Source organism: Schistocerca piceifrons, unplaced genomic scaffold (assembly GCF_021461385.2).
Source record: "Schistocerca piceifrons isolate TAMUIC-IGC-003096 unplaced genomic scaffold, iqSchPice1.1 HiC_scaffold_444, whole genome shotgun sequence".
NCBI lineage: Eukaryota > Metazoa > Arthropoda > Insecta > Orthoptera > Acrididae > Schistocerca > Schistocerca piceifrons.
In genome coordinates this window covers 195,331-218,903 of record NW_025728672.1, presented here as the reverse complement: position 1 = coordinate 218,903, position 23,573 = coordinate 195,331, and the positions used below count along the sequence as shown (strand labels likewise).

At 52.2% G+C, this 23,573-nt stretch overlaps 49 non-coding genes across 49 annotated transcripts; 9 read left to right on the top strand and 40 right to left on the bottom strand.

Annotated features, from left to right (window-relative positions):
- Nucleotides 1-286: 286 nt before the first annotated feature.
- Trnas-aga lies at nt 287-368 on the bottom strand. The gene has a single exon. It is a non-coding gene; the product is annotated as a tRNA-Ser (tRNA).
- A 139-nt stretch (nt 369-507) lies between these two features.
- Trnak-uuu lies at nt 508-580 on the bottom strand. The gene has a single exon. It is a non-coding gene; the product is annotated as a tRNA-Lys (tRNA).
- A 296-nt stretch (nt 581-876) lies between these two features.
- Trnae-uuc lies at nt 877-948 on the bottom strand. Its single transcript has one exon. It is a non-coding gene; the product is annotated as a tRNA-Glu (tRNA).
- A 308-nt stretch (nt 949-1,256) lies between these two features.
- On the bottom strand, nt 1,257-1,329 carry Trnam-cau. Its single transcript has one exon. It is a non-coding gene; the product is annotated as a tRNA-Met (tRNA).
- A 977-nt stretch (nt 1,330-2,306) lies between these two features.
- On the top strand, nt 2,307-2,378 carry Trnag-ucc. Its single transcript has one exon. It is a non-coding gene; the product is annotated as a tRNA-Gly (tRNA).
- A 276-nt stretch (nt 2,379-2,654) lies between these two features.
- Nucleotides 2,655-2,736, bottom strand: Trnas-aga. Its single transcript has one exon. It is a non-coding gene; the product is annotated as a tRNA-Ser (tRNA).
- Nucleotides 2,737-2,875: 139 nt separating this feature from the next.
- On the bottom strand, nt 2,876-2,948 carry Trnak-uuu. The gene has a single exon. It is a non-coding gene; the product is annotated as a tRNA-Lys (tRNA).
- Nucleotides 2,949-3,244: 296 nt separating this feature from the next.
- Nucleotides 3,245-3,316, bottom strand: Trnae-uuc. Its single transcript has one exon. It is a non-coding gene; the product is annotated as a tRNA-Glu (tRNA).
- Nucleotides 3,317-3,625: 309 nt separating this feature from the next.
- Trnam-cau lies at nt 3,626-3,698 on the bottom strand. Its single transcript has one exon. It is a non-coding gene; the product is annotated as a tRNA-Met (tRNA).
- A 977-nt stretch (nt 3,699-4,675) lies between these two features.
- Trnag-ucc lies at nt 4,676-4,747 on the top strand. Its single transcript has one exon. It is a non-coding gene; the product is annotated as a tRNA-Gly (tRNA).
- Nucleotides 4,748-5,024: 277 nt separating this feature from the next.
- Nucleotides 5,025-5,106, bottom strand: Trnas-aga. Its single transcript has one exon. It is a non-coding gene; the product is annotated as a tRNA-Ser (tRNA).
- Nucleotides 5,107-5,246: 140 nt separating this feature from the next.
- Nucleotides 5,247-5,319, bottom strand: Trnak-uuu. Its single transcript has one exon. It is a non-coding gene; the product is annotated as a tRNA-Lys (tRNA).
- Nucleotides 5,320-5,614: 295 nt separating this feature from the next.
- On the bottom strand, nt 5,615-5,686 carry Trnae-uuc. Its single transcript has one exon. It is a non-coding gene; the product is annotated as a tRNA-Glu (tRNA).
- Nucleotides 5,687-5,994: 308 nt separating this feature from the next.
- Nucleotides 5,995-6,067, bottom strand: Trnam-cau. The gene has a single exon. It is a non-coding gene; the product is annotated as a tRNA-Met (tRNA).
- A 977-nt stretch (nt 6,068-7,044) lies between these two features.
- On the top strand, nt 7,045-7,116 carry Trnag-ucc. Its single transcript has one exon. It is a non-coding gene; the product is annotated as a tRNA-Gly (tRNA).
- A 276-nt stretch (nt 7,117-7,392) lies between these two features.
- On the bottom strand, nt 7,393-7,475 carry Trnas-aga. The gene has a single exon. It is a non-coding gene; the product is annotated as a tRNA-Ser (tRNA).
- Nucleotides 7,476-7,614: 139 nt separating this feature from the next.
- Trnak-uuu lies at nt 7,615-7,687 on the bottom strand. Its single transcript has one exon. It is a non-coding gene; the product is annotated as a tRNA-Lys (tRNA).
- A 297-nt stretch (nt 7,688-7,984) lies between these two features.
- Nucleotides 7,985-8,056, bottom strand: Trnae-uuc. The gene has a single exon. It is a non-coding gene; the product is annotated as a tRNA-Glu (tRNA).
- A 308-nt stretch (nt 8,057-8,364) lies between these two features.
- On the bottom strand, nt 8,365-8,437 carry Trnam-cau. Its single transcript has one exon. It is a non-coding gene; the product is annotated as a tRNA-Met (tRNA).
- A 978-nt stretch (nt 8,438-9,415) lies between these two features.
- Trnag-ucc lies at nt 9,416-9,487 on the top strand. Its single transcript has one exon. It is a non-coding gene; the product is annotated as a tRNA-Gly (tRNA).
- A 275-nt stretch (nt 9,488-9,762) lies between these two features.
- On the bottom strand, nt 9,763-9,844 carry Trnas-aga. Its single transcript has one exon. It is a non-coding gene; the product is annotated as a tRNA-Ser (tRNA).
- A 140-nt stretch (nt 9,845-9,984) lies between these two features.
- Nucleotides 9,985-10,058, bottom strand: Trnak-uuu. The gene has a single exon. It is a non-coding gene; the product is annotated as a tRNA-Lys (tRNA).
- A 296-nt stretch (nt 10,059-10,354) lies between these two features.
- Trnae-uuc lies at nt 10,355-10,426 on the bottom strand. The gene has a single exon. It is a non-coding gene; the product is annotated as a tRNA-Glu (tRNA).
- A 308-nt stretch (nt 10,427-10,734) lies between these two features.
- On the bottom strand, nt 10,735-10,807 carry Trnam-cau. The gene has a single exon. It is a non-coding gene; the product is annotated as a tRNA-Met (tRNA).
- Nucleotides 10,808-11,784: 977 nt separating this feature from the next.
- Nucleotides 11,785-11,856, top strand: Trnag-ucc. Its single transcript has one exon. It is a non-coding gene; the product is annotated as a tRNA-Gly (tRNA).
- Nucleotides 11,857-12,132: 276 nt separating this feature from the next.
- On the bottom strand, nt 12,133-12,214 carry Trnas-aga. Its single transcript has one exon. It is a non-coding gene; the product is annotated as a tRNA-Ser (tRNA).
- Nucleotides 12,215-12,353: 139 nt separating this feature from the next.
- Trnak-uuu lies at nt 12,354-12,426 on the bottom strand. The gene has a single exon. It is a non-coding gene; the product is annotated as a tRNA-Lys (tRNA).
- A 296-nt stretch (nt 12,427-12,722) lies between these two features.
- Nucleotides 12,723-12,794, bottom strand: Trnae-uuc. Its single transcript has one exon. It is a non-coding gene; the product is annotated as a tRNA-Glu (tRNA).
- A 308-nt stretch (nt 12,795-13,102) lies between these two features.
- Nucleotides 13,103-13,175, bottom strand: Trnam-cau. Its single transcript has one exon. It is a non-coding gene; the product is annotated as a tRNA-Met (tRNA).
- A 977-nt stretch (nt 13,176-14,152) lies between these two features.
- On the top strand, nt 14,153-14,224 carry Trnag-ucc. Its single transcript has one exon. It is a non-coding gene; the product is annotated as a tRNA-Gly (tRNA).
- A 276-nt stretch (nt 14,225-14,500) lies between these two features.
- On the bottom strand, nt 14,501-14,582 carry Trnas-aga. The gene has a single exon. It is a non-coding gene; the product is annotated as a tRNA-Ser (tRNA).
- A 139-nt stretch (nt 14,583-14,721) lies between these two features.
- Nucleotides 14,722-14,794, bottom strand: Trnak-uuu. Its single transcript has one exon. It is a non-coding gene; the product is annotated as a tRNA-Lys (tRNA).
- A 296-nt stretch (nt 14,795-15,090) lies between these two features.
- Nucleotides 15,091-15,162, bottom strand: Trnae-uuc. The gene has a single exon. It is a non-coding gene; the product is annotated as a tRNA-Glu (tRNA).
- A 308-nt stretch (nt 15,163-15,470) lies between these two features.
- Trnam-cau lies at nt 15,471-15,543 on the bottom strand. The gene has a single exon. It is a non-coding gene; the product is annotated as a tRNA-Met (tRNA).
- Nucleotides 15,544-16,520: 977 nt separating this feature from the next.
- Nucleotides 16,521-16,592, top strand: Trnag-ucc. The gene has a single exon. It is a non-coding gene; the product is annotated as a tRNA-Gly (tRNA).
- Nucleotides 16,593-16,868: 276 nt separating this feature from the next.
- On the bottom strand, nt 16,869-16,950 carry Trnas-aga. Its single transcript has one exon. It is a non-coding gene; the product is annotated as a tRNA-Ser (tRNA).
- A 139-nt stretch (nt 16,951-17,089) lies between these two features.
- Nucleotides 17,090-17,162, bottom strand: Trnak-uuu. Its single transcript has one exon. It is a non-coding gene; the product is annotated as a tRNA-Lys (tRNA).
- A 296-nt stretch (nt 17,163-17,458) lies between these two features.
- Nucleotides 17,459-17,530, bottom strand: Trnae-uuc. Its single transcript has one exon. It is a non-coding gene; the product is annotated as a tRNA-Glu (tRNA).
- Nucleotides 17,531-17,838: 308 nt separating this feature from the next.
- Trnam-cau lies at nt 17,839-17,911 on the bottom strand. The gene has a single exon. It is a non-coding gene; the product is annotated as a tRNA-Met (tRNA).
- Nucleotides 17,912-18,888: 977 nt separating this feature from the next.
- Trnag-ucc lies at nt 18,889-18,960 on the top strand. Its single transcript has one exon. It is a non-coding gene; the product is annotated as a tRNA-Gly (tRNA).
- Nucleotides 18,961-19,236: 276 nt separating this feature from the next.
- Trnas-aga lies at nt 19,237-19,318 on the bottom strand. Its single transcript has one exon. It is a non-coding gene; the product is annotated as a tRNA-Ser (tRNA).
- A 139-nt stretch (nt 19,319-19,457) lies between these two features.
- Trnak-uuu lies at nt 19,458-19,530 on the bottom strand. The gene has a single exon. It is a non-coding gene; the product is annotated as a tRNA-Lys (tRNA).
- Nucleotides 19,531-19,826: 296 nt separating this feature from the next.
- Nucleotides 19,827-19,898, bottom strand: Trnae-uuc. Its single transcript has one exon. It is a non-coding gene; the product is annotated as a tRNA-Glu (tRNA).
- A 308-nt stretch (nt 19,899-20,206) lies between these two features.
- Trnam-cau lies at nt 20,207-20,279 on the bottom strand. Its single transcript has one exon. It is a non-coding gene; the product is annotated as a tRNA-Met (tRNA).
- A 977-nt stretch (nt 20,280-21,256) lies between these two features.
- Nucleotides 21,257-21,328, top strand: Trnag-ucc. The gene has a single exon. It is a non-coding gene; the product is annotated as a tRNA-Gly (tRNA).
- Nucleotides 21,329-21,604: 276 nt separating this feature from the next.
- On the bottom strand, nt 21,605-21,686 carry Trnas-aga. Its single transcript has one exon. It is a non-coding gene; the product is annotated as a tRNA-Ser (tRNA).
- A 139-nt stretch (nt 21,687-21,825) lies between these two features.
- On the bottom strand, nt 21,826-21,898 carry Trnak-uuu. Its single transcript has one exon. It is a non-coding gene; the product is annotated as a tRNA-Lys (tRNA).
- Nucleotides 21,899-22,194: 296 nt separating this feature from the next.
- Nucleotides 22,195-22,266, bottom strand: Trnae-uuc. Its single transcript has one exon. It is a non-coding gene; the product is annotated as a tRNA-Glu (tRNA).
- Nucleotides 22,267-22,574: 308 nt separating this feature from the next.
- Nucleotides 22,575-22,647, bottom strand: Trnam-cau. The gene has a single exon. It is a non-coding gene; the product is annotated as a tRNA-Met (tRNA).
- Nucleotides 22,648-23,573: the final 926 nt, after the last annotated feature.

The window sequence follows — 23,573 nt, the reverse complement described above, 5'->3', positions numbered from 1 at the left end:
GGCCACCGCAAATGGCGCTAGTTTTTTTCGTATGAGTATGTGAGCCAGGTGCTGTTAAATGAAGGTTTTTTTCGTCGTAGCTCCACGCAGACCATCCTGTAGTATGTCCCGACTTGTCCCGACTTTGCTCGGCTGACGCGAAAGCTGACGCTTGGAATTCGCCCTTATCAAAAGGACAGGCACTATAAACGGCTGTGAGAGGCGAGGTGTGGAGAGGTACCAAAACGACAGGCAATCTGCGAAATTTTCTGCTCGTTGTTCTTAAACAAAAAAAAGAAAAATCCGACGCAGTCGGTAGGACTCGAACCTACGCTCCCAGAGGGAATCTGATTTCTAGTCAGACGCCTTAACCACTCGGCCACGACTGCTCGTAACCCAAGTTTCCCTGGAATCGTGAAAAATCCAACCGGTCTGCGCAGAATGTTGACAGGAAACGAACTCCGTGCACTGATTACGGCAGGGCTACCATCGCTACGAGACGAGCCATTACGGAAACGTTAAAATCTTCGCCCGGACAGGGACTTGAACCCTGGACCCTTAGGTTAAAAGCCTAATGCTCTACCGACTGAGCTATCCGGGCTCACGCTCGTTGTGGATGGAGCGGCTGCAAGCAATGTAAATAACTGGAACGCGTGTGTAGGCGTACTACGGTAATTTCTGGCTTCTGGCGCAACTGGCGACTTCACCGACTTCCCACTGACGCTGGTAGCAGCCCAACCACGGACCAGTGCCTCTTCTCCCTTTATTCCGGTGCCGACAGTAATTGCATCATGTGCCTGTTTTCCCCGATTACGTTCGGTCGAAGCTTCGGAAGGTGGGCGACAAACGACAGTTCGAAGGCCAAAACATGGAGCGTTGTGTGCGCAAAAACTTCCGTTCCGGTACCGGGAATCGAACCCGGGCCTCCTGGGTGAAAGCCAGGTATCCTAGCCACTAGACCACACCGGATTTGCTCGATAAGCGTGAGGTTTTCTCCGTCTCCTCTCGTATTTCGTGCTGAATCTGGACTCAGTGCAGTTCTCCGTTTGCGAGCATATTTGCGCCTACAGACTGGCATGGCGCACAGCCCGAAATTGACTATTCATTATTTTACTCCTAATAAGGGAGGAGAAAGATCAAAGTTGTACGTTGTCATAATTGGAAATAAACGTATTGACGCTGAGGCGTAGACTCCTTATGGATAACGAACGACAATTAAGTTCGTTCCCTAGCAACAGCAACGCCGTTAATTCAGCCATGATGTACAGCAAATTAAATGCCCCGGGTGAGGATCGAACTCACGACCTTAAGATTATGAGACTTACGCGCTACCTACTGCGCTACCGAGGCACGTTGCAAGTAACGTTACAGGAAACTTGGTAAGTCTCTCATATTAGAGATAGACAGTTCGCGCTTTCTCAAGAATCTGTTGTGTTGCTACACGTGCTTTCCCTACTTGCTAGATTAAACTGCTGCCGCAGTTTTTTCAACGGAACGCAGCACTGCCCGAGGTTACAGTACATCGCCCTTGCGGCACCTGAACACAGCGGCCTGTTGGGACAGGCCGACGTCAGAGTTCAGAAATAGCATACGACCGTTCAAGTACGGTCTATTGCGTGCTGCGTGTATGGTTCCTCTCACAGCGAATCCTGCTATACATTCCTGAGGCTGACGCAGCTCAGGCGAGGAATCGGCGCGGCAGCATTATAGCGAGAACAGCAGAACGATGCATCGGCCGGGAATCGAACCCGGGCCGTCCGCATGCTAAGCGAGCATTCACCAATTTTTTTTTTTCTTCTCATTTCTTTCGTTGCATTTGTTGGGGGCGGACGTCCGATGGCGCCCGTTCAAGTTCATCGTTGACTCGGTCTTTTATTACAGAGGGCAGATAACTCTCAGACCGAACACGCTGAGCTATCGTGCCGGCAAGCCTTAAGATTATGAGACTTACGCGCTGCCTACTGCACTACTGAGGCACATGCCATTGAACCAGCGATGCTCGTCAAGCTGCCCGTGCTTCCCGAGCACTTTTCTGCAGGGGAAAGTGGGATTGCCACCCAGCGACGTCGGATACAACCGAAAAAAGTGCTACACACGCGGAGTGCTCCACTACACTGCCTTAAAACGAATGCTCATCTCTATCGTGTGAGTAACCCTTGCGGCCGCGGCGACTAGTCTTGCCCAAAGACGCAGCGTGCGTGGAGGCGCTACCCGAATGCGTGTGGATGCACCCTCCTACCTCGAAAAGCGCCTGCAGCTACTATCACCGTGGGCCGCTGCTGGCGGGCAGGAAGCCGACACAGCGGGGCGTTGCGAGCAGCGGCTGTGCGGTGGTGGTGTAATGGTGAGCATAGTTGCCTTCCAAGCAGTTGATCCGGGTTCGATTCCCGGCCACCGCAAATGGCGCTAGTTTTTTTCGTATGAGTATGTGAGCCAGGTGCTGTTAAATGAAGGTTTTTTTCGTCGTAGCTCCACGCAGACCATCCTGTAGTATGTCCCGACTTGTCCCGACTTTGCTCGGCTGACGCGAAAGCTGACGCTTGGAATTCGCCCTTATCAAAAGGACAGGCACTATAAACGGCTGTGAGAGGCGAGGTGTGGAGAGGTACCAAAACGACAGGCAATCTGCGAAATTTTCTGCTCGTTGTTCTTAAACAAAAAAAAGAAAAATCCGACGCAGTCGGTAGGACTCGAACCTACGCTCCCAGAGGGAATCTGATTTCTAGTCAGACGCCTTAACCACTCGGCCACGACTGCTCGTAACCCAAGTTTCCCTGGAATCGTGAAAAATCCAACCGGTCTGCGCAGAATGTTGACAGGAAACGAACTCCGTGCACTGATTACGGCAGGGCTACCATCGCTACGAGACGAGCCATTACGGAAACGTTAAAATCTTCGCCCGGACAGGGACTTGAACCCTGGACCCTTAGGTTAAAAGCCTAATGCTCTACCGACTGAGCTATCCGGGCTCACGCTCGTTGTGGATGGAGCGGCTGCAAGCAATGTAAATAACTGGAACGCGTGTGTAGGCGTACTACGGTAATTTCTGGCTTCTGGCGCAACTGGCGACTTCACCGACTTCCCACTGACGCTGGTAGCAGCCCAACCACGGACCAGTGCCTCTTCTCCCTTTATTCCGGTGCCGACAGTAATTGCATCATGTGCCTGTTTTCCCCGATTACGTTCGGTCGAAGCTTCGGAAGGTGGGCGACAAACGACAGTTCGAAGGCCAAAACATGGAGCGTTGTGTGCGCAAAAACTTCCGTTCCGGTACCGGGAATCGAACCCGGGCCTCCTGGGTGAAAGCCAGGTATCCTAGCCACTAGACCACACCGGATTTGCTCGATAAGCGTGAGGTTTTTCTCCGTCTCCTCTCGTATTTCGTGCTGAATCTGGACTCAGTGCAGTTCTCCGTTTGCGAGCATATTTGCGCCTACAGACTGGCATGGCGCACAGCCCGAAATTGACTATTCATTATTTTACTCCTAACAAGGGAGGAGAAAGATCAAAGTTGTACGTTGTCATAATTGGAAATAAACGTATTGACGCTGAGGCGTAGACTCCTTATGGATAACGAACGACAATTAAGTTCGTTCCCTAGCAACAGCAACGCCGTTAATTCAGCCATGATGTACAGCAAATTAAATGCCCCGGGTGAGGATCGAACTCACTACCTTAAGATTATGAGACTTACGCGCTACCTACTGCGCTACCGAGGCACGTTGCAAGTAACGTTACAGGAAACTTGGTAAGTCTCTCATATTAGAGATAGACAGTTCGCGCTTTCTCAAGAATCTGTTGTGTTGCTACACGTGCTTTCCCTACTTGCTAGATTAAACTGCTGCCGCAGTTTTTTCAACGGAACGCAGCACTGCCCGAGGTTACAGTACATCGCCCTTGCGGCACCTGAACACAGCGGCCTGTTGGGACAGGCCGACGTCAGAGTTCAGAAATAGCATACGACCGTTCAAGTACGGTCTATTGCGTGCTGCGTGTATGGTTCCTCTCACAGCGAATCCTGCTATACATTCCTGAGGCTGACGCAGCTCAGGCGAGGAATCGGCGCGGCAGCATTATAGCGAGAACAGCAGAACGATGCATCGGCCGGGAATCGAACCCGGGCCGTCCGCATGCTAAGCGAGCATTCACCAATTTTTTTTTTTTCTTCTCATTTCTTTCGTTGCATTTGTTGGGGGCGGACGTCCGATGGCGCCCGTTCAAGTTCATCGTTGACTCGGTCTTTTATTACAGAGGGCAGATAACTCTCAGACCGAACACGCTGAGCTATCGTGCCGGCAAGCCTTAAGATTATGAGACTTACGCGCTGCCTACTGCACTACTGAGGCACATGCCATTGAACCAGCGATGCTCGTCAAGCTGCCCGTGCTTCCCGAGCACTTTTCTGCAGGGGAAAGTGGGATTGCCACCCAGCGACGTCGGATACAACCGAAAAAAGTGCTACACACGCGGAGTGCTCCACTACACTGCCTTAAAACGAATGCTCATCTCTATCGTGTGAGTAACCTTGCGGCCGCGGCGACTAGTCTTGCCCAAAGACGCAGCGTGCGTGGAGGCGCTACCCGAATGCGTGTGGATGCACCCTCCTACCTCGAAAAGCGCCTGCAGCTACTATCACCGTGGGCCGCTGCTGGCGGGCAGGAAGCCGACACAGCGGGGCGTTGCGAGCAGCGGCTGTGCGGTGGTGGTGTAATGGTGAGCATAGTTGCCTTCCAAGCAGTTGATCCGGGTTCGATTCCCGGCCACCGCAAATGGCGCTAGTTTTTTTCGTATGAGTATGTGAGCCAGGTGCTGTTAAATGAAGGTTTTTTTCGTCGTAGCTCCACGCAGACCATCCTGTAGTATGTCCCGACTTGTCCCGACTTTGCTCGGCTTGACGCGAAAGCTGACGCTTGGAATTCGCCCTTATCAAAAGGACAGGCACTATAAACGGCTGTGAGAGGCGAGGTGTGGAGAGGTACCAAAACGACAGGCAATCTGCGAAATTTTCTGCTCGTTGTTCTTAAACAAAAAAAAGAAAAATCCGACGCAGTCGGTAGGACTCGAACCTACGCTCCCAGAGGGAATCTGATTTCTAGTCAGACGCCTTAACCACTCGGCCACGACTGCTCGTAACCCAAGTTTCCCTGGAATCGTGAAAAATCCAACCGGTCTGCGCAGAATGTTGACAGGAAACGAACTCCGTGCACTGATTACGGCAGGGCTTACCATCGCTACGAGACGAGCCATTACGGAAACGTTAAAATCTTCGCCCGGACAGGGACTTGAACCCTGGACCCTTAGGTTAAAAGCCTAATGCTCTACCGACTGAGCTATCCGGGCTCACGCTCGTTGTGGATGGAGCGGCTGCAAGCAATGTAAATAACTGGAACGCGTGTGTAGGCGTACTACGGTAATTTCTGGCTTCTGGCGCAACTGGCGACTTCACCGACTTCCCACTGACGCTGGTAGCAGCCCAACCACGGACCAGTGCCTCTTCTCCCTTTATTCCGGTGCCGACAGTAATTGCATCATGTGCCTGTTTTCCCCGATTACGTTCGGTCGAAGCTTCGGAAGGTGGGCGACAAACGACAGTTCGAAGGCCAAAACATGGAGCGTTGTGTGCGCAAAACTTCCGTTCCGGTACCGGGAATCGAACCCGGGCCTCCTGGGTGAAAGCCAGGTATCCTAGCCACTAGACCACACCGCATTTGCTCGATAAGCGTGAGGTTTTCTCCGTCTCCTCTCGTATTTCGTGCTGAATCTGGACTCAGTGCAGTTCTCCGTTTGCGAGCATATTTGCGCCTACAGACTGGCATGGCGCACAGCCCGAAATTGACTATTCATTATTTTACTCCTAATAAGGGAGGAGAAAGATCAAAGTTGTACGTTGTCATAATTGGAAATAAACGTATTGACGCTGAGGCGTAGACTCCTTATGGATAACGAACGACAATTAAGTTCGTTCCCTAGCAACAGCAACGCCGTTAATTCAGCCATGATGTACAGCAAATTAAATGCCCCGGGTGAGGATCGAACTCACGACCTTAAGATTATGAGACTTACGCGCTACCTACTGCGCTACCGAGGCACGTTGCAAGTAACGTTACAGGAAACTTGGTAAGTCTCTCATATTAGAGATAGACAGTTCGCGCTTTCTCAAGAATCTGTTGTGTTGCTACACGTGCTTTCCCTACTTGCTAGATTAAACTGCTGCCGCAGTTTTTTCAACGGAACGCAGCACTGCCCGAGGTTACAGTACATCGCCCTTGCGGCACCTGAACACAGCGGCCTGTTGGGACAGGCCGACGTCAGAGTTCAGAAATAGCATACGACCGTTCAAGTACGGTCTATTGCGTGCTGCGTGTATGGTTCCTCTCACAGCGAATCCTGCTATACATTCCTGAGGCTGACGCAGCTCAGGCGAGGAATCGGCGCGGCAGCATTATAGCGAGAACAGCAGAACGATGCATCGGCCGGGAATCGAACCCGGGCCGTCCGCATGCTAAGCGAGCATTCACCAATTTTTTTTTTTTCTTCTCATTTCTTTCGTTGCATTTGTTGGGGGCGGACGTCCGATGGCGCCCGTTCAAGTTCATCGTTGACTCGGTCTTTTATTACAGAGGGCAGATAACTCTCAGACCGAACACGCTGAGCTATCGTGCCGGCAAGCCTTAAGATTATGAGACTTACGCGCTGCCTACTGCACTACTGAGGCACATGCCATTGAACCAGCGATGCTCGTCAAGCTGCCCGTGCTTCCCGAGCACTTTTCTGCAGGGGAAAGTGGGATTGCCACCCAGCGACGTCGGATACAACCGAAAAAAGTGCTACACACGCGGAGTGCTCCACTACACTGCCTTAAAACGAATGCTCATCTCTATCGTGTGAGTAACCTTGCGGCCGCGGCGACTAGTCTTGCCCAAAGACGCAGCGTGCGTGGAGGCGCTACCCGAATGCGTGTGGATGCACCCTCCTACCTCGAAAAGCGCCTGCAGCTACTATCACCGTGGGCCGCTGCTGGCGGGCAGGAAGCCGACACAGCGGGGCGTTGCGAGCAGCGGCTGTGCGGTGGTGGTGTAATGGTGAGCATAGTTGCCTTCCAAGCAGTTGATCCGGGTTCGATTCCCGGCCACCGCAAATGGCGCTAGTTTTTTTCGTATGAGTATGTGAGCCAGGTGCTGTTAAATGAAGGTTTTTTTCGTCGTAGCTCCACGCAGACCATCCTGTAGTATGTCCCGACTTGTCCCGACTTTGCTCGGCTGACGCGAAAGCTGACGCTTGGAATTCGCCCTTATCAAAAGGACAGGCACTATAAACGGCTGTGAGAGGCGAGGTGTGGAGAGGTACCAAAACGACAGGCAATCTGCGAAATTTTCTGCTCGTTGTTCTTAAACAAAAAAAAGAAAAATCCGACGCAGTCGGTAGGACTCGAACCTACGCTCCCAGAGGGAATCTGATTTCTAGTCAGACGCCCTTAACCACTCGGCCACGACTGCTCGTAACCCAAGTTTCCCTGGAATCGTGAAAAATCCAACCGGTCTGCGCAGAATGTTGACAGGAAACGAACTCCGTGCACTGATTACGGCAGGGCTACCATCGCTACGAGACGAGCCATTACGGAAACGTTAAAATCTTCGCCCGGACAGGGACTTGAACCCTGGACCCTTAGGTTAAAAGCCTAATGCTCTACCGACTGAGCTATCCGGGCTCACGCTCGTTGTGGATGGAGCGGCTGCAAGCAATGTAAATAACTGGAACGCGTGTGTAGGCGTACTACGGTAATTTCTGGCTTCTGGCGCAACTGGCGACTTCACCGACTTCCCACTGACGCTGGTAGCAGCCCAACCACGGACCAGTGCCTCTTCTCCCTTTATTCCGGTGCCGACAGTAATTGCATCATGTGCCTGTTTTTCCCCGATTACGTTCGGTCGAAGCTTCGGAAGGTGGGCGACAAACGACAGTTCGAAGGCCAAAACATGGAGCGTTGTGTGCGCAAAAACTTCCGTTCCGGTACCGGGAATCGAACCCGGGCCTCCTGGGTGAAAGCCAGGTATCCTAGCCACTAGACCACACCGGATTTGCTCGATAAGCGTGAGGTTTTCTCCGTCTCCTCTCGTATTTCGTGCTGAATCTGGACTCAGTGCAGTTCTCCGTTTGCGAGCATATTTGCGCCTACAGACTGGCATGGCGCACAGCCCGAAATTGACTATTCATTATTTTACTCCTAACAAGGGAGGAGAAAGATCAAAGTTGTACGTTGTCATAATTGGAAATAAACGTATTGACGCTGAGGCGTAGACTCCTTATGGATAACGAACGACAATTAAGTTCGTTCCCTAGCAACAGCAACGCCGTTAATTCAGCCATGATGTACAGCAAATTAAATGCCCCGGGTGAGGATCGAACTCACGACCTTAAGATTATGAGACTTACGCGCTACCTACTGCGCTACCGAGGCACGTTGCAAGTAACGTTACAGGAAACTTGGTAAGTCTCTCATATTAGAGATAGACAGTTCGCGCTTTCTCAAGAATCTGTTGTGTTGCTACACGTGCTTTCCCTACTTGCTAGATTAAACTGCTGCCGCAGTTTTTTTCAACGGAACGCAGCACTGCCCGAGGTTACAGTACATCGCCCTTGCGGCACCTGAACACAGCGGCCTGTTGGGACAGGCCGACGTCAGAGTTCAGAAATAGCATACGACCGTTCAAGTACGGTCTATTGCGTGCTGCGTGTATGGTTCCTCTCACAGCGAATCCTGCTATACATTCCTGAGGCTGACGCAGCTCAGGCGAGGAATCGGCGCGGCAGCATTATAGCGAGAACAGCAGAACGATGCATCGGCCGGGAATCGAACCCGGGCCGTCCGCATGCTAAGCGAGCATTCACCAATTTTTTTTTTTTCTTCTCATTTCTTTCGTTGCATTTGTTGGGGGCGGACGTCCGATGGCGCCCGTTCAAGTTCATCGTTGACTCGGTCTTTTATTACAGAGGGCAGATAACTCTCAGACCGAACACGCTGAGCTATCGTGCCGGCAAGCCTTAAGATTATGAGACTTACGCGCTGCCTACTGCACTACTGAGGCACATGCCATTGAACCAGCGATGCTCGTCAAGCTGCCCGTGCTTCCCGAGCACTTTTCTGCAGGGGAAAGTGGGATTGCCACCCAGCGACGTCGGATACAACCGAAAAAAGTGCTACACACGCGGAGTGCTCCACTACACTGCCTTAAAACGAATGCTCATCTCTATCGTGTGAGTAACCTTGCGGCCGCGGCGACTAGTCTTGCCCAAAGACGCAGCGTGCGTGGAGGCGCTACCCGAATGCGTGTGGATGCACCCTCCTACCTCGAAAAGCGCCTGCAGCTACTATCACCGTGGGCCGCTGCTGGCGGGCAGGAAGCCGACACAGCGGGGCGTTGCGAGCAGCGGCTGTGCGGTGGTGGTGTAATGGTGAGCATAGTTGCCTTCCAAGCAGTTGATCCGGGTTCGATTCCCGGCCACCGCAAATGGCGCTAGTTTTTTTCGTATGAGTATGTGAGCCAGGTGCTGTTAAATGAAGGTTTTTTTCGTCGTAGCTCCACGCAGACCATCCTGTAGTATGTCCCGACTTGTCCCGACTTTGCTCGGCTGACGCGAAAGCTGACGCTTGGAATTCGCCCTTATCAAAAGGACAGGCACTATAAACGGCTGTGAGAGGCGAGGTGTGGAGAGGTACCAAAACGACAGGCAATCTGCGAAATTTTCTGCTCGTTGTTCTTAACAAAAAAAAGAAAAATCCGACGCAGTCGGTAGGACTCGAACCTACGCTCCCAGAGGGAATCTGATTTCTAGTCAGACGCCTTAACCACTCGGCCACGACTGCTCGTAACCCAAGTTTCCCTGGAATCGTGAAAAATCCAACCGGTCTGCGGCAGAATGTTGACAGGAAACGAACTCCGTGCACTGATTACGGCAGGGCTACCATCGCTACGAGACGAGCCATTACGGAAACGTTAAAATCTTCGCCCGGACAGGGACTTGAACCCTGGACCCCTTAGGTTAAAAGCCTAATGCTCTACCGACTGAGCTATCCGGGCTCACGCTCGTTGTGGATGGAGCGGCTGCAAGCAATGTAAATAACTGGAACGCGTGTGTAGGCGTACTACGGTAATTTCTGGCTTCTGGCGCAACTGGCGACTTCACCGACTTCCCACTGACGCTGGTAGCAGCCCAACCACGGACCAGTGCCTCTTCTCCCTTTATTCCGGTGCCGACAGTAATTGCATCATGTGCCTGTTTTCCCCGATTACGTTCGGTCGAAGCTTCGGAAGGTGGGCGACAAACGACAGTTCGAAGGCCAAAACATGGAGCGTTGTGTGCGCAAAAACTTCCGTTCCGGTACCGGGAATCGAACCCGGGCCTCCTGGGTGAAAGCCAGGTATCCTAGCCACTAGACCACACCGCATTTGCTCGATAAGCGTGAGGTTTTCTCCGTCTCCTCTCGTATTTCGTGCTGAATCTGGACTCAGTGCAGTTCTCCGTTTGCGAGCATATTTGCGCCTACAGACTGGCATGGCGCACAGCCCGAAATTGACTATTCATTATTTTACTCCTAATAAGGGAGGAGAAAGATCAAAGTTGTACGTTGTCATAATTGGAAATAAACGTATTGACGCTGAGGCGTAGACTCCTTATGGATAACGAACGACAATTAAGTTCGTTCCCTAGCAACAGCAACGCCGTTAATTCAGCCATGATGTACAGCAAATTAAATGCCCCGGGTGAGGATCGAACTCACGACCTTAAGATTATGAGACTTACGCGCTACCTACTGCGCTACCGAGGCACGTTGCAAGTAACGTTACAGGAAACTTGGTAAGTCTCTCATATTAGAGATAGACAGTTCGCGCTTTCTCAAGAATCTGTTGTGTTGCTACACGTGCTTTCCCTACTTGCTAGATTAAACTGCTGCCGCAGTTTTTTCAACGGAACGCAGCACTGCCCGAGGTTACAGTACATCGCCCTTGCGGCACCTGAACACAGCGGCCTGTTGGGACAGGCCGACGTCAGAGTTCAGAAATAGCATACGACCGTTCAAGTACGGTCTATTGCGTGCTGCGTGTATGGTTCCTCTCACAGCGAATCCTGCTATACATTCCTGAGGCTGACGCAGCTCAGGCGAGGAATCGGCGCGGCAGCATTATAGCGAGAACAGCAGAACGATGCATCGGCCGGGAATCGAACCCGGGCCGTCCGCATGCTAAGCGAGCATTCACCAATTTTTTTTTTTTCTTCTCATTTCTTTCGTTGCATTTGTTGGGGGCGGACGTCCGATGGCGCCCGTTCAAGTTCATCGTTGACTCGGTCTTTTATTACAGAGGGCAGATAACTCTCAGACCGAACACGCTGAGCTATCGTGCCGGCAAGCCTTAAGATTATGAGACTTACGCGCTGCCTACTGCACTACTGAGGCACATGCCATTGAACCAGCGATGCTCGTCAAGCTGCCCGTGCTTCCCGAGCACTTTTCTGCAGGGGAAAGTGGGATTGCCACCCAGCGACGTCGGATACAACCGAAAAAAGTGCTACACACGCGGAGTGCTCCACTACACTGCCTTAAAACGAATGCTCATCTCTATCGTGTGAGTAACCTTGCGGCCGCGGCGACTAGTCTTGCCCAAAGACGCAGCGTGCGTGGAGGCGCTACCCGAATGCGTGTGGATGCACCCTCCTACCTCGAAAAGCGCCTGCAGCTACTATCACCGTGGGCCGCTGCTGGCGGGCAGGAAGCCGACACAGCGGGGCGTTGCGAGCAGCGGCTGTGCGGTGGTGGTGTAATGGTGAGCATAGTTGCCTTCCAAGCAGTTGATCCGGGTTCGATTCCCGGCCACCGCAAATGGCGCTAGTTTTTTTCGTATGAGTATGTGAGCCAGGTGCTGTTAAATGAAGGTTTTTTTCGTCGTAGCTCCACGCAGACCATCCTGTAGTATGTCCCGACTTGTCCCGACTTTGCTCGGCTGACGCGAAAGCTGACGCTTGGAATTCGCCCTTATCAAAAGGACAGGCACTATAAACGGCTGTGAGAGGCGAGGTGTGGAGAGGTACCAAAACGACAGGCAATCTGCGAAATTTTCTGCTCGTTGTTCTTAAACAAAAAAAAGAAAAATCCGACGCAGTCGGTAGGACTCGAACCTACGCTCCCAGAGGGAATCTGATTTCTAGTCAGACGCCTTAACCACTCGGCCACGACTGCTCGTAACCCAAGTTTCCCTGGAATCGTGAAAAATCCAACCGGTCTGCGCAGAATGTTGACAGGAAACGAACTCCGTGCACTGATTACGGCAGGGCTACCATCGCTACGAGACGAGCCATTACGGAAACGTTAAAATCTTCGCCCGGACAGGGACTTGAACCCTGGACCCTTAGGTTAAAAGCCTAATGCTCTACCGACTGAGCTATCCGGGCTCACGCTCGTTGTGGATGGAGCGGCTGCAAGCAATGTAAATAACTGGAACGCGTGTGTAGGCGTACTACGGTAATTTCTGGCTTCTGGCGCAACTGGCGACTTCACCGACTTCCCACTGACGCTGGTAGCAGCCCAACCACGGACCAGTGCCTCTTCTCCCTTTATTCCGGTGCCGACAGTAATTGCATCATGTGCCTGTTTTCCCCGATTACGTTCGGTCGAAGCTTCGGAAGGTGGGCGACAAACGACAGTTCGAAGGCCAAAACATGGAGCGTTGTGTGCGCAAAAACTTCCGTTCCGGTACCGGGAATCGAACCCGGGCCTCCTGGGTGAAAGCCAGGTATCCTAGCCACTAGACCACACCGGATTTGCTCGATAAGCGTGAGGTTTTCTCCGTCTCCTCTCGTATTTCGTGCTGAATCTGGACTCAGTGCAGTTCTCCGTTTGCGAGCATATTTGCGCCTACAGACTGGCATGGCGCACAGCCCGAAATTGACTATTCATTATTTTACTCCTAACAAGGGAGGAGAAAGATCAAAGTTGTACGTTGTCATAATTGGAAATAAACGTATTGACGCTGAGGCGTAGACTCCTTATGGATAACGAACGACAATTAAGTTCGTTCCCTAGCAACAGCAACGCCGTTAATTCAGCCATGATGTACAGCAAATTAAATGCCCCGGGTGAGGATCGAACTCACGACCTTAAGATTATGAGACTTACGCGCTACCTACTGCGCTACCGAGGCACGTTGCAAGTAACGTTACAGGAAACTTGGTAAGTCTCTCATATTAGAGATAGACAGTTCGCGCTTTCTCAAGAATCTGTTGTGTTGCTACACGTGCTTTCCCTACTTGCTAGATTAAACTGCTGCCGCAGTTTTTTCAACGGAACGCAGCACTGCCCGAGGTTACAGTACATCGCCCTTGCGGCACCTGAACACAGCGGCCTGTTGGGACAGGCCGACGTCAGAGTTCAGAAATAGCATACGACCGTTCAAGTACGGTCTATTGCGTGCTGCGTGTATGGTTCCTCTCACAGCGAATCCTGCTATACATTCCTGAGGCTGACGCAGCTCAGGCGAGGAATCGGCGCGGCAGCATTATAGCGAGAACAGCAGAACGATGCATCGGCCGGGAATCGAACCCGGGCCGTCCGCATGCTAAGCGAGCATTCACCAATTTTTTTTTTTTCTTCTCATTTCTTTCGTTGCATTTGTTGGGGGCGGACGTCCGATGGCGCCCGTTCAAGTTCATCGTTGACTCGGTCTTTTATTACAGAGGGCAGATAACTCTCAGACCGAACACGCTGAGCTATCGTGCCGGCAAGCCTTAAGATTATGAGACTTACGCGCTGCCTACTGCACTACTGAGGCACATGCCATTGAACCAGCGATGCTCGTCAAGCTGCCCGTGCTTCCCGAGCACTTTTCTGCAGGGGAAAGTGGGATTGCCACCCAGCGACGTCGGATACAACCGAAAAAAGTGCTACACACGCGGAGTGCTCCACTACACTGCCTTAAAACGAATGCTCATCTCTATCGTGTGAGTAACCTTGCGGCCGCGGCGACTAGTCTTGCCCAAAGACGCAGCGTGCGTGGAGGCGCTACCCGAATGCGTGTGGATGCACCCTCCTACCTCGAAAAGCGCCTGCAGCTACTATCACCGTGGGCCGCTGCTGGCGGGCAGGAAGCCGACACAGCGGGGCGTTGCGAGCAGCGGCTGTGCGGTGGTGGTGTAATGGTGAGCATAGTTGCCTTCCAAGCAGTTGATCCGGGTTCGATTCCCGGCCACCGCAAATGGCGCTAGTTTTTTTCGTATGAGTATGTGAGCCAGGTGCTGTTAAATGAAGGTTTTTTTCGTCGTAGCTCCACGCAGACCATCCTGTAGTATGTCCCGACTTGTCCCGACTTTGCTCGGCTGACGCGAAAGCTGACGCTTGGAATTCGCCCTTATCAAAAGGACAGGCACTATAAACGGCTGTGAGAGGCGAGGTGTGGAGAGGTACCAAAACGACAGGCAATCTGCGAAATTTTCTGCTCGTTGTTCTTAAACAAAAAAAAGAAAAATCCGACGCAGTCGGTAGGACTCGAACCTACGCTCCCAGAGGGAATCTGATTTCTAGTCAGACGCCTTAACCACTCGGCCACGACTGCTCGTAACCCAAGTTTCCCTGGAATCGTGAAAAATCCAACCGGTCTGCGCAGAATGTTGACAGGAAACGAACTCCGTGCACTGATTACGGCAGGGCTACCATCGCTACGAGACGAGCCATTACGGAAACGTTAAAATCTTCGCCCGGACAGGGACTTGAACCCTGGACCCTTAGGTTAAAAGCCTAATGCTCTACCGACTGAGCTATCCGGGCTCACGCTCGTTGTGGATGGAGCGGCTGCAAGCAATGTAAATAACTGGAACGCGTGTGTAGGCGTACTACGGTAATTTCTGGCTTCTGGCGCAACTGGCGACTTCACCGACTTCCCACTGACGCTGGTAGCAGCCCAACCACGGACCAGTGCCTCTTCTCCCTTTATTCCGGTGCCGACAGTAATTGCATCATGTGCCTGTTTTCCCCGATTACGTTCGGTCGAAGCTTCGGAAGGTGGGCGACAAACGACAGTTCGAAGGCCAAAACATGGAGCGTTGTGTGCGCAAAAACTTCCGTTCCGGTACCGGGAATCGAACCCGGGCCTCCTGGGTGAAAGCCAGGTATCCTAGCCACTAGACCACACCGGATTTGCTCGATAAGCGTGAGGTTTTCTCCGTCTCCTCTCGTATTTCGTGCTGAATCTGGACTCAGTGCAGTTCTCCGTTTGCGAGCATATTTGCGCCTACAGACTGGCATGGCGCACAGCCCGAAATTGACTATTCATTATTTTACTCCTAACAAGGGAGGAGAAAGATCAAAGTTGTACGTTGTCATAATTGGAAATAAACGTATTGACGCTGAGGCGTAGACTCCTTATGGATAACGAACGACAATTAAGTTCGTTCCCTAGCAACAGCAACGCCGTTAATTCAGCCATGATGTACAGCAAATTAAATGCCCCGGGTGAGGATCGAACTCACGACCTTAAGATTATGAGACTTACGCGCTACCTACTGCGCTACCGAGGCACGTTGCAAGTAACGTTACAGGAAACTTGGTAAGTCTCTCATATTAGAGATAGACAGTTCGCGCTTTCTCAAGAATCTGTTGTGTTGCTACACGTGCTTTCCCTACTTGCTAGATTAAACTGCTGCCGCAGTTTTTTCAACGGAACGCAGCACTGCCCGAGGTTACAGTACATCGCCCTTGCGGCACCTGAACACAGCGGCCTGTTGGGACAGGCCGACGTCAGAGTTCAGAAATAGCATACGACCGTTCAAGTACGGTCTATTGCGTGCTGCGTGTATGGTTCCTCTCACAGCGAATCCTGCTATACATTCCTGAGGCTGACGCAGCTCAGGCGAGGAATCGGCGCGGCAGCATTATAGCGAGAACAGCAGAACGATGCATCGGCCGGGAATCGAACCCGGGCCGTCCGCATGCTAAGCGAGCATTCACCAATTTTTTTTTTTTCTTCTCATTTCTTTCGTTGCATTTGTTGGGGGCGGACGTCCGATGGCGCCCGTTCAAGTTCATCGTTGACTCGGTCTTTTATTACAGAGGGCAGATAACTCTCAGACCGAACACGCTGAGCTATCGTGCCGGCAAGCCTTAAGATTATGAGACTTACGCGCTGCCTACTGCACTACTGAGGCACATGCCATTGAACCAGCGATGCTCGTCAAGCTGCCCGTGCTTCCCGAGCACTTTTCTGCAGGGGAAAGTGGGATTGCCACCCAGCGACGTCGGATACAACCGAAAAAAGTGCTACACACGCGGAGTGCTCCACTACACTGCCTTAAAACGAATGCTCATCTCTATCGTGTGAGTAACCTTGCGGCCGCGGCGACTAGTCTTGCCCAAAGACGCAGCGTGCGTGGAGGCGCTACCCGAATGCGTGTGGATGCACCCTCCTACCTCGAAAAGCGCCTGCAGCTACTATCACCGTGGGCCGCTGCTGGCGGGCAGGAAGCCGACACAGCGGGGCGTTGCGAGCAGCGGCTGTGCGGTGGTGGTGTAATGGTGAGCATAGTTGCCTTCCAAGCAGTTGATCCGGGTTCGATTCCCGGCCACCGCAAATGGCGCTAGTTTTTTTCGTATGAGTATGTGAGCCAGGTGCTGTTAAATGAAGGTTTTTTTCGTCGTAGCTCCACGCAGACCATCCTGTAGTATGTCCCGACTTGTCCCGACTTTGCTCGGCTGACGCGAAAGCTGACGCTTGGAATTCGCCCTTATCAAAAGGACAGGCACTATAAACGGCTGTGAGAGGCGAGGTGTGGAGAGGTACCAAAACGACAGGCAATCTGCGAAATTTTCTGCTCGTTGTTCTTAAACAAAAAAAAGAAAAATCCGACGCAGTCGGTAGGACTCGAACCTACGCTCCCAGAGGGAATCTGATTTCTAGTCAGACGCCTTAACCACTCGGCCACGACTGCTCGTAACCCAAGTTTCCCTGGAATCGTGAAAAATCCAACCGGTCTGCGCAGAATGTTGACAGGAAACGAACTCCGTGCACTGATTACGGCAGGGCTACCATCGCTACGAGACGAGCCATTACGGAAACGTTAAAATCTTCGCCCGGACAGGGACTTGAACCCTGGACCCTTAGGTTAAAAGCCTAATGCTCTACCGACTGAGCTATCCGGGCTCACGCTCGTTGTGGATGGAGCGGCTGCAAGCAATGTAAATAACTGGAACGCGTGTGTAGGCGTACTACGGTAATTTCTGGCTTCTGGCGCAACTGGCGACTTCACCGACTTCCCACTGACGCTGGTAGCAGCCCAACCACGGACCAGTGCCTCTTCTCCCTTTATTCCGGTGCCGACAGTAATTGCATCATGTGCCTGTTTTCCCCGATTACGTTCGGTCGAAGCTTCGGAAGGTGGGCGACAAACGACAGTTCGAAGGCCAAAACATGGAGCGTTGTGTGCGCAAAAACTTCCGTTCCGGTACCGGGAATCGAACCCGGGCCTCCTGGGTGAAAGCCAGGTATCCTAGCCACTAGACCACACCGGATTTGCTCGATAAGCGTGAGGTTTTCTCCGTCTCCTCTCGTATTTCGTGCTGAATCTGGACTCAGTGCAGTTCTCCGTTTGCGAGCATATTTGCGCCTACAGACTGGCATGGCGCACAGCCCGAAATTGACTATTCATTATTTTACTCCTAACAAGGGAGGAGAAAGATCAAAGTTGTACGTTGTCATAATTGGAAATAAACGTATTGACGCTGAGGCGTAGACTCCTTATGGATAACGAACGACAATTAAGTTCGTTCCCTAGCAACAGCAACGCCGTTAATTCAGCCATGATGTACAGCAAATTAAATGCCCCGGGTGAGGATCGAACTCACGACCTTAAGATTATGAGACTTACGCGCTACCTACTGCGCTACCGAGGCACGTTGCAAGTAACGTTACAGGAAACTTGGTAAGTCTCTCATATTAGAGATAGACAGTTCGCGCTTTCTCAAGAATCTGTTGTGTTGCTACACGTGCTTTCCCTACTTGCTAGATTAAACTGCTGCCGCAGTTTTTTCAACGGAACGCAGCACTGCCCGAGGTTACAGTACATCGCCCTTGCGGCACCTGAACACAGCGGCCTGTTGGGACAGGCCGACGTCAGAGTTCAGAAATAGCATACGACCGTTCAAGTACGGTCTATTGCGTGCTGCGTGTATGGTTCCTCTCACAGCGAATCCTGCTATACATTCCTGAGGCTGACGCAGCTCAGGCGAGGAATCGGCGCGGCAGCATTATAGCGAGAACAGCAGAACGATGCATCGGCCGGGAATCGAACCCGGGCCGTCCGCATGCTAAGCGAGCATTCACCAATTTTTTTTTTTTCTTCTCATTTCTTTCGTTGCATTTGTTGGGGGCGGACGTCCGATGGCGCCCGTTCAAGTTCATCGTTGACTCGGTCTTTTATTACAGAGGGCAGATAACTCTCAGACCGAACACGCTGAGCTATCGTGCCGGCAAGCCTTAAGATTATGAGACTTACGCGCTGCCTACTGCACTACTGAGGCACATGCCATTGAACCAGCGATGCTCGTCAAGCTGCCCGTGCTTCCCGAGCACTTTTCTGCAGGGGAAAGTGGGATTGCCACCCAGCGACGTCGGATACAACCGAAAAAAGTGCTACACACGCGGAGTGCTCCACTACACTGCCTTAAAACGAATGCTCATCTCTATCGTGTGAGTAACCTTGCGGCCGCGGCGACTAGTCTTGCCCAAAGACGCAGCGTGCGTGGAGGCGCTACCCGAATGCGTGTGGATGCACCCTCCTACCTCGAAAAGCGCCTGCAGCTACTATCACCGTGGGCCGCTGCTGGCGGGCAGGAAGCCGACACAGCGGGGCGTTGCGAGCAGCGGCTGTGCGGTGGTGGTGTAATGGTGAGCATAGTTGCCTTCCAAGCAGTTGATCCGGGTTCGATTCCCGGCCACCGCAAATGGCGCTAGTTTTTTTCGTATGAGTATGTGAGCCAGGTGCTGTTAAATGAAGGTTTTTTTCGTCGTAGCTCCACGCAGACCATCCTGTAGTATGTCCCGACTTGTCCCGACTTTGCTCGGCTGACGCGAAAGCTGACGCTTGGAATTCGCCCTTATCAAAAGGACAGGCACTATAAACGGCTGTGAGAGGCGAGGTGTGGAGAGGTACCAAAACGACAGGCAATCTGCGAAATTTTCTGCTCGTTGTTCTTAAACAAAAAAAAGAAAAATCCGACGCAGTCGGTAGGACTCGAACCTACGCTCCCAGAGGGAATCTGATTTCTAGTCAGACGCCTTAACCACTCGGCCACGACTGCTCGTAACCCAAGTTTCCCTGGAATCGTGAAAAATCCAACCGGTCTGCGCAGAATGTTGACAGGAAACGAACTCCGTGCACTGATTACGGCAGGGCTACCATCGCTACGAGACGAGCCATTACGGAAACGTTAAAATCTTCGCCCGGACAGGGACTTGAACCCTGGACCCTTAGGTTAAAAGCCTAATGCTCTACCGACTGAGCTATCCGGGCTCACGCTCGTTGTGGATGGAGCGGCTGCAAGCAATGTAAATAACTGGAACGCGTGTGTAGGCGTACTACGGTAATTTCTGGCTTCTGGCGCAACTGGCGACTTCACCGACTTCCCACTGACGCTGGTAGCAGCCCAACCACGGACCAGTGCCTCTTCTCCCTTTATTCCGGTGCCGACAGTAATTGCATCATGTGCCTGTTTTCCCCGATTACGTTCGGTCGAAGCTTCGGAAGGTGGGCGACAAACGACAGTTCGAAGGCCAAAACATGGAGCGTTGTGTGCGCAAAAACTTCCGTTCCGGTACCGGGAATCGAACCCGGGCCTCCTGGGTGAAAGCCAGGTATCCTAGCCACTAGACCACACCGCATTTGCTCGATAAGCGTGAGGTTTTCTCCGTCTCCTCTCGTATTTCGTGCTGAATCTGGACTCAGTGCAGTTCTCCGTTTGCGAGCATATTTGCGCCTACAGACTGGCATGGCGCACAGCCCGAAATTGACTATTCATTATTTTACTCCTAATAAGGGAGGAGAAAGATCAAAGTTGTACGTTGTCATAATTGGAAATAAACGTATTGACGCTGAGGCGTAGACTCCTTATGGATAACGAACGACAATTAAGTTCGTTCCCTAGCAACAGCAACGCCGTTAATTCAGCCATGATGTACAGCAAATTAAATGCCCCGGGTGAGGATCGAACTCACGACCTTAAGATTATGAGACTTACGCGCTACCTACTGCGCTACCGAGGCACGTTGCAAGTAACGTTACAGGAAACTTGGTAAGTCTCTCATATTAGAGATAGACAGTTCGCGCTTTCTCAAGAATCTGTTGTGTTGCTACACGTGCTTTCCCTACTTGCTAGATTAAACTGCTGCCGCAGTTTTTTCAACGGAACGCAGCACTGCCCGAGGTTACAGTACATCGCCCTTGCGGCACCTGAACACAGCGGCCTGTTGGGACAGGCCGACGTCAGAGTTCAGAAATAGCATACGACCGTTCAAGTACGGTCTATTGCGTGCTGCGTGTATGGTTCCTCTCACAGCGAATCCTGCTATACATTCCTGAGGCTGACGCAGCTCAGGCGAGGAATCGGCGCGGCAGCATTATAGCGAGAACAGCAGAACGATGCATCGGCCGGGAATCGAACCCGGGCCGTCCGCATGCTAAGCGAGCATTCACCAATTTTTTTTTTTTCTTCTCATTTCTTTCGTTGCATTTGTTGGGGGCGGACGTCCGATGGCGCCCGTTCAAGTTCATCGTTGACTCGGTCTTTTATTACAGAGGGCAGATAACTCTCAGACCGAACACGCTGAGCTATCGTGCCGGCAAGCCTTAAGATTATGAGACTTACGCGCTGCCTACTGCACTACTGAGGCACATGCCATTGAACCAGCGATGCTCGTCAAGCTGCCCGTGCTTCCCGAGCACTTTTCTGCAGGGGAAAGTGGGATTGCCACCCAGCGACGTCGGATACAACCGAAAAAAGTGCTACACACGCGGAGTGCTCCACTACACTGCCTTAAAACGAATGCTCATCTCTATCGTGTGAGTAACCTTGCGGCCGCGGCGACTAGTCTTGCCCAAAGACGCAGCGTGCGTGGAGGCGCTACCCGAATGCGTGTGGATGCACCCTCCTACCTCGAAAAGCGCCTGCAGCTACTATCACCGTGGGCCGCTGCTGGCGGGCAGGAAGCCGACACAGCGGGGCGTTGCGAGCAGCGGCTGTGCGGTGGTGGTGTAATGGTGAGCATAGTTGCCTTCCAAGCAGTTGATCCGGGTTCGATTCCCGGCCACCGCAAATGGCGCTAGTTTTTTTCGTATGAGTATGTGAGCCAGGTGCTGTTAAATGAAGGTTTTTTTCGTCGTAGCTCCACGCAGACCATCCTGTAGTATGTCCCGACTTTTCCCGACTTTGCTCGGCTGACGCGAAAGCTGACGCTTGGAATTCGCCCTTATCAAAAGGACAGGCACTATAAACGGCTGTGAGAGGCGAGGTGTGGAGAGGTACCAAAACGACAGGCAATCTGCGAAATTTTCTGCTCGTTGTTCTTAAACAAAAAAAAGAAAAATCCGACGCAGTCGGTAGGACTCGAACCTACGCTCCCAGAGGGAATCTGATTTCTAGTCAGACGCCTTAACCACTCGGCCACGACTGCTCGTAACCCAAGTTTCCCTGGAATCGTGAAAAATCCAACCGGTCTGCGCAGAATGTTGACAGGAAACGAACTCCGTGCACTGATTACGGCAGGGCTACCATCGCTACGAGACGAGCCATTACGGAAACGTTAAAATCTTCGCCCGGACAGGGACTTGAACCCTGGACCCTTAGGTTAAAAGCCTAATGCTCTACCGACTGAGCTATCCGGGCTCACGCTCGTTGTGGATGGAGCGGCTGCAAGCAATGTAAATAACTGGAACGCGTGTGTAGGCGTACTACGGTAATTTCTGGCTTCTGGCGCAACTGGCGACTTCACCGACTTCCCACTGACGCTGGTAGCAGCCCAACCACGGACCAGTGCCTCTTCTCCCTTTATTCCGGTGCCGACAGTAATTGCATCATGTGCCTGTTTTCCCCGATTACGTTCGGTCGAAGCTTCGGAAGGTGGGCGACAAACGACAGTTCGAAGGCCAAAACATGGAGCGTTGTGTGCGCAAAAACTTCCGTTCCGGTACCGGGAATGGAACCCGCGCCTCCTGGGTGAAAGCCAGGTATCCTAGCCACTAGACCACACCGGATTTGCTCGATAAGCGTGAGGTTTTCTCCGTCTCCTCTCGTATTTCGTGCTGAATCTGGACTCAGTGCAGTTCTCCGTTTGCGAGCATATTTGCGCCTACAGACTGGCATGGCGCACAGCCCGAAATTGACTATTCATTATTTTACTCCTAACAAGGGAGGAGAAAGATCAAAGTTGTACGTTGTCATAATTGGAAATAAACGTATTGACGCTGAGGCGTAGACTCCTTATGGATAACGAACGACAATTAAGTTCGTTCCCTAGCAACAGCAACGCCGTTAATTCAGCCATGATGTACAGCAAATTAAATGCCCCGGGTGAGGATCGAACTCACGACCTTAAGATTATGAGACTTACGCGCTACCTACTGCGCTACCGAGGCACGTTGCAAGTAACGTTACAGGAAACTTGGTAAGTCTCTCATATTAGAGATAGACAGTTCGCGCTTTCTCAAGAATCTGTTGTGTTGCTACACGTGCTTTCCCTACTTGCTAGATTAAACTGCTGCCGCAGTTTTTTCAACGGAACGCAGCACTGCCCGAGGTTACAGTACATCGCCCTTGCGGCACCTGAACACAGCGGCCTGTTGGGACAGGCCGACGTCAGAGTTCAGAAATAGCATACGACCGTTCAAGTACGGTCTATTGCGTGCTGCGTGTATGGTTCCTCTCACAGCGAATCCTGCTATACATTCCTGAGGCTGACGCAGCTCAGGCGAGGAATCGGCGCGGCAGCATTATAGCGAGAACAGCAGAACGATGCATCGGCCGGGAATCGAACCCGGCCCGTCCGCATGCTAAGCGAGCATTCACCAATTTTTTTTTTTTCTTCTCATTTCTTTCGTTGCATTTGTTGGGGGCGGACGTCCGATGGCGCCCGTTCAAGTTCATCGTTGACTCGGTCTTTTATTACAGAGGGCAGATAACTCTCAGACCGAACACGCTGAGCTATCGTGCCGGCAAGCCTTAAGATTATGAGACTTACGCGCTGCCTACTGCACTACTGAGGCACATGCCATTGAACCAGCGATGCTCGTCAAGCTGCCCGTGCTTCCCGAGCACTTTTCTGCAGGGGAAAGTGGGATTGCCACCCAGCGACGTCGGATACAACCGAAAAAAGTGCTACACACGCGGAGTGCTCCACTACACTGCCTTAAAACGAATGCTCATCTCTATCGTGTGAGTAACCTTGCGGCCGCGGCGACTAGTCTTGCCCAAAGACGCAGCGTGCGTGGAGGCGCTACCCGAATGCGTGTGGATGCACCCTCCTACCTCGAAAAGCGCCTGCAGCTACTATCACCGTGGGCCG